Below are 14,493 nucleotides of genomic sequence, written 5' to 3'. Positions count from 1 at the left end.
AGTAACATTAGCAGTATGTTTACATCGTAATCATCAACAGGTAATTTGTGCCCTGCTGAATTCAGACTCAAGATGGCAACATCAACTATTACCTGAATTTCCATTCTGCCCTACAGATATTGGACTGTCAGCCCCCATAATTGTGTGAGCCAGTTCCTTAAAATAAATCTATATATATTAAAAAGAAATCCACCTAGCAACACTGACTCTACTTCTTTCTGCCAACACTTGGCTAGGGCATTTATGTTCCAGTTTCCTTACCTGGTACAGGTGCTCATTTCTCTAATATGTTTGACCTCTCTAGGCATTTGGGGTACTGACATAGATGGCATAAGATGAAGGCTTTTTGGTATTTAATGGGCCAGGTCAGATTAGCATGGGAAAGAATATGGTGCCTATCTTTTTTTTTTTTTTAAGATTTTATTTATTTGTCAGAGACAGAGCACAAGCAGGGGGAGCGGCAGGCAGAAGGAGAGGGAGAAGCAGGCTCCCTGATGAGCAGGGAGCCCCATGTGGGACTCGATCCCAGGACTCTGGGATCATGACCTGAGCTGAAGGCAGACGCTTAACCGACTGAGCCACCCAGGCGTCCCTATGGTGCCTATCTTCTGTTCCCTACCATCACCTTGCCTCTATGTATATAAAACTAAAAACAATATCAAACCATACACAAGTGTAGGTCAGTTCAATAAAGTTCAGATTTTTTTTTTTTTTTTTTTTTTACTCAAGGTGACTTCCTGGGTAGTTTTTGGGAAATAGTGATTTCTTTCCCAAATAATTTTTTGGATGCTACTGCTTTGCTAGTGTTTGCCTTGGGTGATCTCTAGGGACACTGCAGCATTTCCCTTCACCCGGGTCTCCCTGTACTCCTCTGCATCCCCAGTCCGGAGTACAGCCCCAACCCCAGCTTATATGACTGCAGCTTGGATAATCCCTGACTCTTTTGAGCCTTTCTCTTCTCAGGCACCAGAACCTGTCCTCCTTGCCCTCTGCAGCTTTAGACCCAGGCTAAAGCTGTAGAAATAAGTATGGGTTTCTTGGGCAGAGGGAACCAGGGCTAATGCTCAGGAGCTGAGCTCAGTGGGTTTCCATGTGAAGTTGGCAGTGACTCTGGTTAAGAGAATGTCCCAAGAAGGCTTTGAATTTGTGTCATGCCTGAGGCTAGAGCCTCTGTATGTATTATCTTACCAAATCTTCATAATTAATCCCATTCTCCGGATGAGGAAGTTGATGCTGATGATTTCTCAGTAAGTGGCAGAGTCCGGCTTTGAACCCAGGTTTGTGTGACTAGTTTTGGTGCTTCATTTGGGGGATAGAACTTGGGTAGTCACTTTTACCCCATGGAGACTGAGCAGATCACAGGGAAAATTGCATATTTAGTAAGTAAGCTGTCCATTCTCACTTAGCACGATGATGTTAGGAACACAAGTCCTTTGGACTGTGATAAGGAAGAGGAAGTTTAAGGGCAACGGTATCTCAGGGCTCTTTACTGCTCAGCCTTCTGAGTTCTTTTGTAAGAAGTATTTTCAAATTAGGTCTCCTTTCTCTCTTGTTTTCAATCTGATTCTTGTGGCTAGAAGCAAAAGCACATAATTCTCTTGTTCTTGTTTCAACATGAAATGACATCCATAAAACTGTAGGCTACAGGAAAGCAGACCCCAAGACCAAATCTGATAGTTGTTAGCATGTGAGTCTGTTTGGATCCCTTTACTTTACCTGGAAGAATCCCGATGGAGTTGATTTTCCAGTTGTGATAGATACAGGACCTCAAATGAAGACTTCCTGTTCAGGGGAGGAAAAACGAGATATAGAAGTAGGTCAGGGGGCCCTCTCTTAGGCTCACATTGCAGAACCTCCTGTATATGGAGTTGTGTGCTTATCTGTGTATTCTCTCTGGACTATAAGCTTCTCAAAGTCAAGGACCACTGTCTCCTTAATCTCTGTATCCCCTTCACCTAGCACAATGCCTTATATGCCATAGATGGCCATGGATGTCTGATAGACAAGCAAATGCATGAATGGAGGGATGTGAAGCAGAAGAAAAGGTCTACAGGCCATAAAGTATTTTGGGGGCACCTAGGGTTGCAGCAGTGGTGAGAGTGGGCTCTGAAGTCAAACTACCAGGGTTTCCATCCTGGTGCCACCTCCCCACACAACATAACCTTGAACAAAGCACCCCACCTCTCTAGGCTCCCTTTTCTCATCTGTAAAATGCTAATAAAATGGATTATGATGGTGTTTATCTGTGAGATTGTTATGGGGTTTAATGCGTTATAGTATCCTGGGTTAGGCAGGGCATTACAGCTTTATGATAGCCAATCTAGATTTTAAATAAAAATGTGAAAGGTGTCTTGAGCTAGAGATTTTGGAAGGCTTTGATGGATCATATGGAAAAGTCTAGAAAAGTTCAAGACATGTGAGGATATTGGGTTTGGGGAAGAGACTGAAAATGGCTAGAGGAGGCTGAAATTAGGAAATAAATAGAATTCCAATGAGATCGTCAGGGGGGGAAAAATGAGAGAACTGAGTGGTTAGGTAACTTGTGTCCTGAGCGTATGAAATCCCCCGCAATGACCAATGGACTTTTCCTTCAGATGGCTTAAGGGCTTTTGACTGGCATTATTTATTTACCCCAGTTTTTGTTCTTAAGGAAAACAGATCTCCTCTTTAGTTTTATGGGAAATTGGCAATAGATAAATTTTAATGCTATTTTGAAATTTTAATCTATTCTGAGTTTTGAGTCATTTTTATTTCTTCTACATGGAGTGTACAAAAGCAGTGTAATATTCTTCTAACTCTACCATCTACATATTACCTACTAAATTACATGTTATTTATTAATATTATATACTTACCTGTTTAAAATTATATAATTTGACCATGCAATACATTTACTCAGTGCAAAAATCAACATGATGTGAAAGTCATGCCTTAAGAAGTCTTGCTTTTCTCCAGCAATCTACCCTTTCTGCTGTTCCCACCTAAGGAGCCACGTGCATTAGTTTCTTATGGCTCCGACCAGGCTTTCTTAGTGCAAATGAAGCAAATACGAATATATTCTTCATTTTTTCTCATTCTTATTCAAGCACCACAGTTTATTTTCCCAATTCTCTAGAGAAGGGCCCTTGAATGGCTTCAGATCTCTTGTTACAAAAACGCTTGTACGTACTTCAATTTTATGTTTGCAGGTCTATCTGTGAGATATGCTGCAGTTACCCACCGGAAGTGGGGTTGCTGGACAAGGGGTAAACATAATTGTAATTTTGATAGACGTTACCTAATTGACCTCCTTATGGGTTACGTCATTCCTGTGAGCAGGGCAGAGCCTGCCTGTGTCCCACAACCTCCCAACACAGTGTCTTGTCACACTAATGCTTCTCTAAGAGGTGAAACATGCTTTCTCAGTGTAGCTTTAACTTGCATTCCTCTTATTATGACTCTACTTAAGCATCTTTTCATGTGATTGAGAACCATTTCTATTTATTTCTTTTTTGTTTTTTTAGCCACTATATAAACTTTATATTCTTTTTATTTTATTATGTTATGTTAGTCACCATACAATACATCATTAGTTTTTGATGTGGTGATCCACGATCCACTGTTTTCGTATAACACCCAGTGCTCCATGCAGTACGTGCCCTCCTTAATACCCATCACTGGGCTAACCAATACCCCCTCCCCTCTAAAACCCTGTTTGTTTCTCAGAGTCCATAGTCTCTCATGGTTCATCTCTCCCTCCAATTCCCCCCCCCCTTCATTTTTCCCTTCCTTCTAATGTCCTCCATGCTAGTCCTATGTTCCACAAATAAGTGAAACCATATGATAATTGACTTTCTCTGCTTGACTTATTTCACTGAGCATAATCTCCTCCAGTCCCATCCATGTTGATGTAAAAGTTGGGTATTCATCCTTTCTGATGGCTGAGTAATATTCCATTGTATATATGGACCACATCTTTATCCATTCATCTGTTGAAGGGCATCTTGGCTCTTTCCACAGTTTGGCTATTGCGGACATTTCTGCTATGAACATTGGGGTGCATATGGCCCTTCTTTTCACTACATCTGTGTCTTTGGGGTAAATATCCAGAAGTGCAATTACTGGGTCATAGGGTAGCACTATATTTAATTTTTTGAGGCACCTCCACACTGTTTTCCAAAGTGGCTGTACCAACTTGCATGCCCACCAACAGTGTAAGAAGGGTCCCCTTTTTCCACAACTTCTCCCAACATTTGTTGTTTCTTGCCCTGTCAATTTTTGCCATTCTAACTGGTGTAAGGTGGTATCTCAATGTGGTTTTGATTTGAATTTTTCTGATGGCTAATGATGATGAACATTTTTTCATGTATCTGTTAGCCATTTGTATGTCTTCTTCAGAGAAGTGTCTGTTCATGTCTTCTGCCTATTTTTTGACTTGATTATTTGTTTTTTGGGTGTTGAGTTTGAGAAGTTCTTTATAGATCTTGGATAACAGCCCTTTTTCTGTAGTGTCATTTACAAATATCTTCTCCCATTCTGTGGGTTGCCTCTTTGTTTTGTTGACTGTTTCCTTTGCTGTGCAGAAGCTTTTTATCTTGATGAAGTCCCAAAAGTTCATTTTTACTTTTGTTTTCCTAGCTTTTGGAGATGTATCTTGAAAGAAGTTGCTGTTGCCGATGTTAAAGAGGTTATTGCCTATGTTCTCCTCTAGGATTTTGATGGATTCTTGTCTCACATTGAGGTCTTTCATCCATTTTTGGGTTTATCTTTGTGTATGGTGTTAGAGAATGGTCGAGTTTCATTCTTCTGCATGTGGCTGTCCAATTTTCCCAGCACCATTTATTGAAGAGACTGTCTTTTTTCCATTGCATATTTTTTCCTGCTTTGTCAAAGATTATTTGACCATAGAGTTGAGGGTCCATATCTGGGCTTTCTATTCTGTTCCATTGGTCTATATGTGTGTTTTTGTGCCAGTACCATGCTGTCTTGGTGATCACTGCTTTGTAATACAGCTTGAAATCAGGCAATGTGATGCCCCCAACTTTGTTTTTCTTTTTCAACATGTCCTTGGCGATTTGGAGTTTTTTCTGATTCCATACAAATTTTAGGATTGTTTGTTCCAGCCTTTGAAAAATGTCATTGGAATTTTGATCAGGATAGCGTTGAAGGTCTAGATTGCTCTGGGTAGCATAGACATTTTAACAATGTTTATTCTTCCAATCTATGAGCATGAAATGTTTTTCCATCTTTTTGTGTCTCCTTCAATTTCTTTCATGAGTGTTCTGTAGTTCCAAAGTATAGATCCTTTACCTCTTTGGTTAGGTTTATTCCAAAGTATCTTATGGTTTTTGGTGCTATTGTAAATGGAATCATTTCTCTAATTTCTCTTTCTACAGTTGCATTGTTAGTGTATAAGAAAGCAACTGATTTCTGTGAATTGATTTTGTATCCTGCCACTTTACTGAATTGCTGTATGAGTTCTAGTAATTTGGGGGTGGAATCTTTTGGGTTTTCCACATAAAGTATCATGTCATCTGCGAAAAGAGAGAGTTTGACTTCTTCTTTGCCAATTTGAATACTTTTTATTTCTTTTTGTTGTCTGACTGCTATTGCTAGGACTTCTAGTACTATGTTGAACAATAGTGGCGAGAGTGGGCATCCTTGATGTGTTGCTGATCTTAAGGGAAAGGGTCTCATCTATTTCTTTTATTTTGTAAATCATGTGTTAATGTCCTTTGCCTATTTTCTATTACTTAATACTTTTTGTTTTTTGAGTTCTAAAATACCTCAGACATTCATTGATCAACTGTTTACTGACCCAACTATGGTGCACCAGGCTTTGCAAAAGCACTGGCTAGTTAGAGTTGAATAGAACACTGCTTTCCAGAAGCTCACAATCTAATGGAGGAGCCATTATATCTATAATTACCTATCTATCTATCTATCTATATTTATATCTATACCTATAGATAGATATCTCTACTTCCCTATCTGTCCATATCTGTGTGTGTGTGTGTGTGTGTGTGTGTGTGTGTGTGTGTGTGTGTATAAAGAAACACAATATAATGTCCAAGCATTTTGATAAAGAGGTGTGGAAGTTGTTTTGGGCCCAGTGAGGTGGGCTGATGCCCCATCCAAGTTGGGATGGGAGGGAGTTTTAAGTACATACTTTCTAGACCACCTGGGTAGGGGGTGAAGAGCAATCCAGGTTGAAGAAATGATGAGGCTTCTAGTTCCTTGTTCTTTGTGTGCTCTCTGGTTCTCATGCCCCCACCCTTTTCAGCGCCAGTCATTTAGTGAATGCTGACTACATGTTCCCTGAGGGCAGTAACTGAAGAGTCTGATGTAAGAGCCCTGTTGAGGTGTGAGAAGGCTGGGGCAGTGACATGGGGCAAGGTCATGGTCACGGGGCAGACTGGCAGTGTTCTGCTCTTTCTCAATCCTTTCCCTCCCTGGCAGGGAATGTCAGAACCTTCTTGGACTCTTCTCCCTTTCAAGGAGCTGACCCATCAAACTTTTTGCCATTATCCTCTCTCTCTCCTTTCCATCCCTTCACTTCACCTAAACCCCTCGTTTCCCTACCTTCATCACCAACTTCTGTCCGGCTGTCTTTTGTGGCTAGCATCCTTGCTTCATTCCTCAGGCCACTATGCGAGAGATAGTCTTTATATTATTTTTCTGAAAGTTGTCTTGCCTTCCTCTCCCCTCCCTGCAACTCCTTTCTCCCACCTCTGTAAACTCTGCAAACTCACAAAGACCGATGCTATATTAATTTCCTAAGGCTGCCGTAACAAAGTGTCACAAACTTGGTGGCTTAAAACAACAGAAATCTGTTCTCACAGTTCTGGAGGCCAGATGTCCAAAATCAAGTTGTTGGCCATGCCATGTTCTCTCAGAGGGTCTAGAGGAGGATCCTTCCTTGCCTTTTCCTTGCTTCTGGTGGTTTCCAACAATCTTTGATGTTCCTAGGCTTGTGGCAACATCACTCCAGTTTCTCCCTCCGTCTTCACATGGCTCTCCTCCTCTGTGAGTATGTGTATCCAAATTTCCCTTCTTTATAAGGATACCAGCCCTAGTGTCTAGCCTAGTATTAGGCCCACCCCAATCCAGTATGTCCTCAATTTCACTTAATTACATCTGAAAAGACCCTATTTCCAAATAGTACTTTCCAGGTACTAGGGGTTAGGACTTCAGCATAACATTTTTCAAAGGTACAACTCAGTGGATAACAGGTGCCCTAAAACTGTATATTGCTTAGCATTTTTCAGAATGCACTCACACTGTGGAAAGCAGCTTTACAGCATCTGGTTAAGAACACACACTTTAGTGCAGATCTGAGTTTAAGTCCTGCCTCTGCCTCTTAGGATGTGGCCTTGGACAACTGACTTGGTCTCTGTAAGCTGCGGTGTCCACATCTGTAAATGGGGAAGGTAGTCCCAGCTACCCCATGGTTGTTACATATTGGGTACTTAGTATAGGACCCAATCCATAGGATATACTCCAGAAACAATAGGCCCCATTGTTATGCAGGTAGACTATTCTCATTCCTCTTCCATTTGCATGTGGTCACATGGACTTCAAGCAGAACTTGACACCAGATTTGAGAGTCCCAACTAAATGCTGTCAGCACAGTAAGCTGTCTGGACTATGAGATGTCAAGTCAACTCAAGATATATCCATGAGACAAGCTGAGCTTTGCCTTTCTCTGTCTCCCTCACTGTCCTTGTCTTGTCTGTGTGCCAAGCTTCAAGTGGCATAGAGTAAATGTTAAGAAAACAAACATTTGGGAATGGGGTGGGGGATGTGAGCTTAGGTCACCGCAGTGAGAGGCTTTTTGCGTATAGCTCCCCTCTCCCCTCCTTTTCTGTTTTTCCTGTAAGCAAGCAAATTCCCTACTGGGTGGGATACAACTCCCCTGTCTTGGCTTTCTGCTGATTTCATGCTCTTTGATACTGGTGTGGCTCTGAAGGAGTGGCTAATGAAGACAAACCACCATTTGTTTTTGGGGAAAAAAAATGAAAAGAAAGAAAAAAAATCCAGTCTTTTATCTCTGTGTCCCTCTAAATTGCCAAAGGTCTTATTGTGGAGAGAGGGAACAAGTAGGGTTTTATCTTTCTGTTCCTGCCAGGCAGCCACATGAGCATTAAAGCTCTTAGGGCCCTGGGGGATTGTGGGGCAGTGATGGTGGGGGCAATGTGAGTAGATACAAAACCAGGCTAGGCTCTCCCAAGGAACGACAGGTGCTCCTGGGGATTTGGGCTCCTTTGATGGTGACTATCTGGGCAAGAAGAAGGGGAGCTCCCAGCTTTAGTATGAAGAGGGGAGGCTCTAATGAGTCTGAAGTCAACTGATGAAACCACACTGTGTATGGGGAACAAGATGCTTCCTTTACATTCAGAATGCTGGCTGCCTATTGAAGAGGTAGGGTAATATTGCATGACACAGTAATATTAATAATCGTAAACACCATCAATTTTTTTTTGGTGCATGTATCATGTGCCAGGACCTGTGATAAGTCCTTTACATATGTAATTTCACTTAGTCCTCATCACAAGCTTATAGGATAGGAATTGTTATCCCCATTCTATATTTGAGGAAACTGAGGTGTAAAAGGGTTAAATGACTTGCTTGAGGTCATAGAGAGGCAGGATTAAACCTACGTCCACCTGACACCGCAGTTTGCTCTTAACCCACTGGGCTCTAAGGCCTCCTAAGACATTTTAAAAGATAAAAACAAATGACAATAAGAAGTAGGAGAAATTAACCTTCATTCACTAATAATAAACACAGAGGAGGTAAGTGGTGTGGAAGAGAAGGTAGGTCTAGATTTTGATTTGGATACAGGTTTTGTCTTCTGTGTTACTCTGGGTAGGTTACCTTGGATGTTATCAAGAACCCAGGAATTGTCCTTTCTACCCTTCCATGTTTGATGTGACATATTTTGTCCTTAGGTTAGCTGCTCTCATGAGCACAAGGTGGCTGCCATAGTTCCAAGCATCACATGTAGACTCAAAAAAAAAAGGTGTGCTTTTCCCCATACAGCATTTTCAAAAGCACAAAACCTTTCCTTTTTAGAATATCTTCCTCTGCCCCTACCTCCCAGCATGTCTCATCAGTCACTGGCAAGGGGACTGGAACTACCATAAGAATCTCAGACCAATCAGGTTTTATTCCTGGGGAAAATTGGGATAGGGTCCCTTTCCCTGTGGGGAAAGGTGAACACTACCAGTCCAACATTGGAGAAGGTAGGGTGACTGGGGTAAGCATTCAAAAAATATCCTGCAGAATGCCAAGTGCCCAGCACAGAGCCTGGCAGCTGGCAAGGCTTCATTCCCTTTGTACCCATTCACCTGAATGGGGGGAAGGCAGTGCATTTTAATTAGTTTAGTTTCCAGTATGGGTCATTTTTAAAAGATATATTGTGATGCCTTTATGCAACCTACCAACTCAATGAAAAAAAAGAGTCTTCAGGGATAGTCCTGGCTGAGAAGTTTTCAGGAATAGAGAGAGATAACAAGAGATCCATGTATCTTATTAAAAGATCATTTTCAGAAAAAGATAAACTCCTGACTCTCATACAGATTATAAAATGAACATGTTTTAAAGAATTTATTTTACTCATATGATATGAGAGAATTAGGCAGATATAACCAACATATTAGTTTGCTAGGGTTGCCATAGTCAAGCACCACAAACTGGGTGGTTTAGACAACAGAATTATTCTCTCACAGTTCTGGAGGGTGGAAGTCTGAGATCAAGGTTGTTAGAGTTGTTTCCTTCTGAGGCTGTGAAGGAGAATCTGTTCCTTTCTCCCAGCTTTTGGTGGTTTGCTGGAAATCCATGTCATTCCTTAGTTTGTTAGATGCATTATCCCCATATCTGCCTTCCTCTTCACATGGCATTCATTCTGTGTCTGTCTGTCTCTTTATCCAAATTTCCCCTTTTTATAAGGACACAGTTATATTGGATTGAGACCCACCCTATGACCTCATCTTAACTTGATCATTTGCAAAGACCCTATTTTCAAATAAGGTCACATTCACATGTACTGGGGGTTAGGACTTCAACATTATTTTTTTGAGGGGGGACATTATTCAACATATAACAGCTGTTTCCTTTTTTTTTTTTTAAGATTTTTTAAATTTATTTTTTAACAGAGAGAGAAACAGTGAGAGAGGGAACACAAGCAGGGAGAATGGGAGAGAGAGAAGCAGGCTTCCCGCCGAGCAGGGAGCCCGATGAAGGACTCGATCCCAGGACTCTGGGATCACGACCTGAGCCAAAGGCAGACGCTTAACGACTGAGCCACCCAGGCGCCCATAACAGTTGTTTCAAAGGAAAAGTCAAAACACATATTTATAAAAGTAAAGGAGGGCGCCTGGGTGGCTCAGATGGTTAAGTGTCTGCCTTCGGCTCAGGTCATGATCCCAGGGTCCTGGGATCAAGTCCCACATCGGGCTCCTTGCTCAGCAGGGAGTCTGCTCCCTCTCCCTCTACCTCTCCCTCTGCTTGTTCTCTCTCTGTCTCTCTCGCAAATGAATAAATAAAATCTTTAAAAAAAAATAAAAGTAAAGGAATGTTGAGATGAATTGCAAATGGAGACAAAACTGGTTTTTTTTCCAGTTTTAAGGACAGTTGGGGTGGTGGTGGGGTAGTCAGTTAAATCACTACCAGACAAGATAGAAATTCCATATCTATCAGTTACCTACAGCTTACAAAGCTTTATGAAATAACTCAAATACAGTGAATAGCACTACAATCTCATAACCTGAGTTATGAGAGTATGAGAGTATGCTGTCGGAAGGGATGAATAGTTTTCCACTGAAACATAAAATGTTTATCTATACTATTATTAGTCCATTTATTTTATTCTATAGATGAAGGAGTCCCAAAATCTGCTGTGCATTAAGTAGTCCTGAAATCTTGTGTGAATGATTTACCTTCTTGGCAAACTTACAGCCACCTCCATTTTATAGGTCTGTTTCCTGTAAAGCTGAGTGGGAGATTTGGCCATGTTTCCTCAGTGGGCCTTTTGGATGCTTGAGGCCAGCACTACCCTCTGTGGAGATGTACAGAGTATGTTACAGATGCTCTCTGTTCTTTCCTTCTTAGTCACCTCAGGGAGGCAGGAAACCAGGCCACTCAGTGGATGCATTGCTATAACTACATAAGCTACAAGATCCAGGACACCATGGGCCATTCTCTGCATTGTATTTACAATCCTCCAGTCCTCATGCCTTAGCCTCCAAAATGTATAGGGCATAACATACTGCTGTTATTATCTCTGTTGGCTGGGCCTGTCGAAATTCTTCCCCTGGCCAGCTGAGAGAAAAGGGCATACAGAGAAGGAACAGGTGTTCAAAATGTCTACATATTAAAAAATGAAACACAAGCAAGAGCTTCATAAGAAAATGTTAAAGGAAATGCAGGTACAGGGGCTCAAGAAAGAAGAAGTCAAACTCTCACTCTTTGCAGATGACATGATATTTTATGTGGAAAACCAAAAAGACTCCACCCCAAAATTGCTAGAACTCATACAGGAATTCAGCAACATGGCAGGATATAAAGTCAATGCACAGAAATCAGTTGCATTTCTATGCACTAACAATGAAACAGAAGAAAGAGAAATTAAGGAATCAGTCCCATTTACAATTGCACCAAAAAACATAAGATACCCAGGAATAAACCTAACCAAAGAGGTAAAGGATCTGTACTCTAAAAACTACAGAACACTCATGAAAGAAATTGAGGAAGACATAAAGAAGTGGAAAAACATTCCATGCTCATGGATTAGAAGAACAAGTATTGTTAAAATGTCTATGCTACCCAGAGCAATCTATACATTCAATGCAATCCCTATCAAAATACTGTCAACTTTCTTCATAGAGCTGGAACAAATAATCCTAAAATTTGTATGGAACCAGAAAAGACCCCGAATAGCCAAAGGAATGTTGAAAAAGAAAAGCAGAGCTGGTGGCATCACAATTACGGACTTCAAGCTCTGTTACAAAGCTGTCATAATCAAGACAGTATGGTACTGGCACAAAAACAGACATATAGACCAATGGAACAGAATGGAAAACCCAGAAATGGACCCTCGACTCTGTGGTCAACTAGTTTTCGGCAAAGCAGGAAAGAATATCCAATGGAAAAAGGACAGTCTCTTCAACAACTTGTGTTGGGAAAATTGGACAGCCACATGTAGAAGAATGAAACTGGACCATTTTCTTACACCAGATACAAAGATAAACTCAAAATGGGTAAAAGACTTAAATATGAGACAGGAATCCATCAAAATCCTAGAGGAGAACATAGGCACCAACCTCTTTGACCTTCACTGCAGCAACTTCTTGCTAGACACGTCTCCAAAGGCAAGGGAAACAAAAGCAAAAATGAACTATTGGGACTTCATCAAGATAAAAAGCTTTTGCACAGCAAAGGAAACAACAAAACTAAACGGCTATGAAATGGGAGAAGGTATTTGCAAATGATATATCAGACAAAGGGCTAGTATCCAAGATCTATAAAGAACTCATCAAATTCAACACCCCTTAGAGACAAATAATCTAGTCAAGAAATGGGCAGAAGACATGAACAGACATTTCTCCAAAGAAGATATGCAAAAGGCCAACAGACACATGAAAAAATAAATGCTCAACATCCCTTGGCATCAGGGAAATCCAAATCAAAACCTCAATGAAATACCACCTCACACCAGTCAGAATGGCTAAAATTAACAAGTCAGGAAACAACAGATGTTGACGAGGTTGCAGAGAAAGGGGAACCCTCTCCTACACTGTTAGTGGGAATGCAAGCTGGTGCAACCACTCTGGAAAACAGTATGGAGGTTCCTCAAAAACTTGAAAATAGAGCTACCCTATGACCCAGCAATTGCACCACTAGGTATTTATCCCAAAGATACAAATGTAATGATCCGAAGGAACACATGCACCCCAATGTTCATAGCAGCAATGCCACAATAGCCAAACTAGGGAAAGAGCTGAGATGTCCGTCAACATATGAATGGATAAAGAAGATGTGGTGTTTATATACAATGGAATATTACTCAACCACCAGAAAGGATGAATACTTACAATTTACAATGACATCGATGGAATTGGAGGGTATTATGCTGAGTGAAATAGGTCAATCAGAGAAAGACAGTTATCATATGGTTTCACTCATATGAGGAATAGAAGAAATAGCACAGAGGATCATAGGGGAAGGGAGGGAAAACTGAATGGGAAGTAATCAGAGAGGGAGACAAACCATAAGAGACTCTTAACTATAGGAAACAAACAGGGTTGCTGGAGGGGAGGGCTGTCGGGGGATGGGATCATTGGGTGATGGCCATTAAGGAGGGCACGTGGTGTGATGAGCACTGGGTGTTATATGCAACTGATGAATTATTGAACTCTACATCTGAAACTAATGATGTACTATATGTTGGCTAATTGAATTTAAATAACAAAAGAAAGAAAAAGAAGAAATCTTTCTCCTTAATAAAAATAACATTGGGAAAAGATAAATTAAGAATTCTCTCCCCCATGATTCATATTCTCAGACATTCTTTGGCATTCACACTGTATAGTTTCCCTTTTTTTACTGTATTGTTTTTTTTTTCCCCAGAAAGAGAAAATCTTACTGGAGAAAACCATGCCAAGCCTGAGAACGTTGAGTACCCGAGGCCAAGTTCAACAAGGCCAGGGAACTTTCCGGCAAGAAATGATCCCATCTGTAACAAGGCCAGTCTCATGGGTTGTAGCTCACAATTGGCAGGAAGGTAAGTATCCTTTGCTCTGTTTGTCCTGCTCTCTAATTTACTCCCACTTACTTAAGCTTTTACCAGTTTTCTAAGCATCATTCAGCCCGGAAGTTCCCCAAGCAGCTGCCCTGCCCTGGTCAAACGTCTCAGTCTTAAATTCTATTTCATCATCATAGGCCTTTTCAGACAGAACCCATGCTGCAATGCTTGTGGGGGCCCTCATCATTTTTCTTTCCCATCTCTTGGTGATCTTGTTTGTATGTGTGGAGAGAAAACATGAAAGGGATAGAGCGCTTTCCACTTTGTGTATAGATTGCAGACCTGGCTTCTCTCAGGCTTCTTAATTTCTTTTGAGACTTGGCGAGTGTGCCATTTTGCCTAGCTGACCCGTCCCGTGGAACCCATGGCACTTCTATCTCTTAGGAACCATACACTCTTTCTAAACTTTGCCAGTTCCCCTCACCTATTCCTTCTTTTCACATGTCTTCCACTAAGTGTGGACTCTATGACAGGCAATTTGCTAAGCACCTTGATGCATTATTTTATCCCACCTTCAAAACGGCTTTGTGGGTTAGGTAAAATAACGACTTCAGGCTTACAGTTGAGAAAGCAATGTTTAGGGTGTTAGAAAACCTGCCTGTGGTCACATAGCTAAGTTGAAGAGTCAGGATTTGAACCCAGGCTTCACTGACTAAAAAGTCAATATAATTTACCTGCCTGATCATGTGCCATGGGATTGAAATGTCTGT

The 14,493-nt window shown here is 41.1% G+C and overlaps 1 long non-coding RNA gene across 3 annotated transcripts in view; it reads left to right on the top strand.

Moving 5' to 3' along the window:
* LOC114211022 (uncharacterized) overlaps positions 1-14,493 on the top strand; it is a 179,817-nt gene that overhangs the window by 95,972 nt on the left and 69,352 nt on the right. For all 3 annotated transcript variants that reach the window (XR_015768780.1, XR_003609633.1, XR_003609632.1), the window contains exon 3: positions 13,609-13,762. This is a non-coding gene — a long non-coding RNA (uncharacterized LOC114211022). The remainder of the gene's footprint in view (positions 1-13,608; positions 13,763-14,493) is intronic.

This window comes from Eumetopias jubatus, unplaced genomic scaffold, assembly GCF_037043125.1.
Source record: "Eumetopias jubatus isolate StellerSeaLion01/CBP00866 unplaced genomic scaffold, mEumJub1_p1.0 scaffold_8, whole genome shotgun sequence".
NCBI classification, from domain to species: Eukaryota; Metazoa; Chordata; class Mammalia; order Carnivora; family Otariidae; genus Eumetopias; species Eumetopias jubatus.
Note: the sequence above shows the minus strand (reverse complement) of the source record. Positions and strands in the feature narration are given on the sequence as shown.